Raw genomic sequence first — 4,262 nt, 5'->3', positions numbered from 1 at the left:
GAAGGTTATTTGTCAGAGAATAGAGCAAGTATTATAGTTAAGAAGAAGAGAGGCAGAGATGACCACTACTAGCATTTTTACTCAGCACTGTACTTTAGGTAATAGTCCATTTAGGTAATATTCTTAAATAATAGTCCAAGAAGACAAATAAAAGCTGTAAAGATTAAAAAAAAACCTATTACTATTTGAAAATGATATATTTGTTTACTCAGTAAAACCAAGAGATTATAATAAAGAAAATTACCACTTTTTATTGAACAAAATTATAGAACAATCAGGGATTCATATACCATATTCATGGATAGGAACACCTATTATCAGAAAGATGCCTTCTGCTTCCTAATGGATCTGTAAATTCTCTGTGGTTCTAATAAAAACCCTAAGAGGTTTTTACAGGGACCTTGAAAATTGGCACTTAAAAATTTATGTAAACAAGATAAAATAAAAATGGAATGGTGACTTTTCCTACTAAGTATCAAGATGTATTAGAAAGCTGTAGTGAGCTCCTCTGGTCTACAAAGAATTAGCTTCTACAGTATGGAGAAATGCTATAAAAAATACAAAAATGTCAAAAACCCAATATAAAAATGGGCAAAAGATACAAAAAAATCAGTGCACAGATGAGAAATCCCGAATGAAAAGTATATTGAAATACAGATAACCTCACTGGTAATCAGGGTGGTGCAAAATAAAACTGCGAGATGCCACTTTACATTCACCAGGTGGTTAAAAATGTACAAGTCCAGAAATAACACATTCTGGTCAGTGTCTAAAGTCACAGGAGATCATGAAGTGCTGCACAGAGTGTAAATGGCTCAACCACCTAAGGCAGTCATTGAAAAATAGTGAGTTCAGTGGAAGATTTGCACATGTATATCCTCCCTCTATGTCTGTACCTTGAGGAATCTATCACACAAATCCCAAGGAGACATAAAATAATCTTCATGGCAACATTATTTGTAAAAGAGAAACACTGGAAATGTCAGTGACCATTACAGGAGAATGGAAAAATATATTGCATTATAACCTTTGCAGAGAGTCATAATATTTTATTATCAGTTAGGTAGTATTTTTTCTTAAAGAAACTAAGTTATCCTAATTGGATTCTTCAAGATTTCAGGATATCAAATTATTATAATTCAAAATTCTGCTCCAAATATAAGTATTTGTTTTATGCATTTCCTTTTAAATAAATTGATATTTTTTTTCCTTTTCTTGTCTCCCACACCCCTCACACACTCTATGGTTATGAAATGAAGTAAAGATATTCCCTATGCTTCTATGCTTTCAATTTTCTTGAAATCCAAGCAAACAAAACCAAACCAATATTCCTAATCATACAGCATTTGAAGTGAGAAAATCTAGCACCTAAAAAAATATAGTTTGCTTACTTGGAATAAATATAAAGGAATTTTTAAAGTCAGTTTTAGTGATCTTGGACCCTCTGGTGTCACCCAAACTTTTAAACAAAGGTTCAGCAGGTTCGGTTGTACACATTCTTCATGGAAAGAGACCGTGGGTATTCAAGTGATATCTACTCGACACTAAAAATCTCTGATTCTCTCGTTTCATAGATTACATCTTCTACCACAGTAAGGGTGTTCTCCACTCTTTTATTGGGAGAAAAACCCCAAAATAAAACGCTTAATGTAAGTATCATGAATTACAGAAGCTGAGTTATTGCTCCAACTTTCATACTCAAGCAATCCTTTTTCCTTAGTTTTCTTTTAAGCAATACATATCTTTCTCTTTTATCAAGTTTTTATGATTTTGTTCTGGGTTTATTTGTGTTTATTCTCAAATTATTTCTCTAAATATTTCTCTATACCTTAGTTTTAATGGAGTGCTATTCTAAAACATCTCTTTTTTAGACAAACTATTTTTTTTTTTTGCCACTTTTGAATCTGGGAGTTGCAACTCTTTAAATATGAAGTCATTTTCCTGAATTTTATTTGATAACCATAATACCATATGAATTATGTTTCTAATCATCAGAGACAGTTATTTATTTTTCGTAAAAGCTTCCAGCATGATTTGATGATAAATGTTGTTTTAATTATTAGCATAGATATGATTCTGTATAGTCATAATCAGACAGGTTATATTTAATTGCTGATGGGTTTGTCTTCCTAGGAGACTGTAAGTTCCAGGAGTACAAGAACTCTGCCTGTTTTCCTTATCACAGAATTCCCACTGGCACATAGTAGGGAAATAAGCATTCCTAGATTTGATTACAGCAGTTAAAGTGAACTCCTACGACTGCATATATTAGCATGGAAACATCTCACAAGAGCCCTCGAACAGAAAAACCACCAGAGGCTCTGTGTAGCAAGCAGCCAATCCCCGTGTTACTAGGGGTTCACGTACGTAACGCTCATACACAAGAGAGTCAAACACCAACCTGAAGACAAAGGTTACTGCTGGGGACCCACAGCAGGACCTGAAGGTTTGGTTGATGTTCCTCCTTAGCTTGTGTGGTGGGTACCAATCAGGGCTCTGTGAAGGGCACCACAGGGGCAAGTCTGTCAAGAACTCAAAACAATAATAAAAGTCACTGTAAATCATTGCTTTTCTAAACCATGCAATTGTAGACAATTTAAGTGATAACATGCTCTACCCAGTAGAAATATTTTATCGATCCATGTTCTAAATAATTGCTTTGTTTTAATAATTATCCAGGACAACTTCAAATCTCCCATTTGCATGCCTTCTGTTTTAGTAGCTGTTGAATTCAATAAGAAGTGTCTTCAGAGAACTCCTGGGTGGACTACCCGCTGAGTCAGCTATGCACACCCTTCTTGGGGTCACGTGCCCAGGGGTCCTGAATCCTTGAGTTTCCAGCCCCGGGTACTAGGTGACTGCTTTTAAACAGTAGATCTGAAACCAGCAGTGACGGTAGAGCAAGCATAAGGACAAAGGACAGAACAGGAGTCAGTTCCATGCCTGTGAAGCACGACACCCCTGGGGAATCAGACGCCGTGGGCTCAACACCCCCAGCAGATTCAACAAAAAGTGGATACTTCTTCTCAGCAATGGATCGAATAATGTAATTCAGCCACTTTCTCTGATTCATGAGAGCTTGAAAAACTGTGGTGGTTTATGGAACATATTAGAAAATTTTGGCCAATTTTCTGTTGAAGGCATATTAGTGGAAATGTCTTAACCCTGGAGACTCTGAAAGCATCTAGAATTAATCTCAGAGAAACAGTGACATGGGCAGTGTTGAAATTTCTGGAATTTATTGTGAAATGGGATATTTATGAATCTTGACCAAAATTATCTTAATACTTAAGACATTTCCTATCTACATGTATATCTGTTCCTTCATGCACACAAAAAATCCAAAATAAAATGACTGAAATGTGCTTTTGACCTTGAGGGCAGACTGGCAGCTTTGGGCTATACGTCCAGGAACTGTGACCCTGCAGAGAAGACCACTTGATGCTCCAGTATTTGTGAAAGAATCCTCAAAAATAGAACCTGCAATGTAGCTACTCATTGCTGTGACAGACTAATGTTTAATATACATTTTAACTTTTTTTCAAAAATATGTGAACATAATTGAATATTTAATGCATTATTTTTCCCTTTTATGTCCGTGTTATTTATTAATTAAAACATTAATTTAGTGGCATAATCATACATATGAAGTTCAATCAAAGAAAATTTGGCTGCATTTCTTTTCTGATCATTATTATTTATTTTCTCTCCTGGCTATTATGGAAAATGATTTGTTTATAGACAAGAGGTGTGTTGAAAATCATCTGCTCCTGGTCAAAGAAACATGATATGCAAAGACGTTACAATATTATTATATACTAATTCTACAAGCCCATAAGCAGGGCAGGTAAGCAAGTTTTCTTACGGAAGCTTATTGTTAAGGGGAGCAGAGATGCAGAATTATAGCTATACCAAAATATGGTCAATATATATTTAAATATATCAAATATATATATTTGATATATGAAAGATACAGTATATTACAGTTCCTAGAATTTTAAAGCTAGCTACAAACTAAAGCATTAATAATTAGTAATAATTAACTGTTTTAGAACATTTTTACTTTATTTAAGGCATAAGAGAATTGGTAAATGTTTCATTAAAAGAAACCCTCTGTATGTAACTTCATGTTACACTCCTTCCTGAAAGTCTCACTGGGAGCATTGGGCTATAAAATTACGATAATCTCTTACTGTGGTCGATTTTGCAGTAATTAAAAAAGTGACTCTAGTTATATTTTTTTTCTGAAAATATTCACAATA

This window comes from Balaenoptera physalus, assembly GCF_965194825.1.
Source record: "Balaenoptera physalus genome assembly, chromosome: 6".
Classification (NCBI taxonomy): domain Eukaryota; kingdom Metazoa; phylum Chordata; class Mammalia; order Artiodactyla; family Balaenopteridae; genus Balaenoptera; species Balaenoptera physalus.
Note: the sequence above shows the minus strand (reverse complement) of the source record.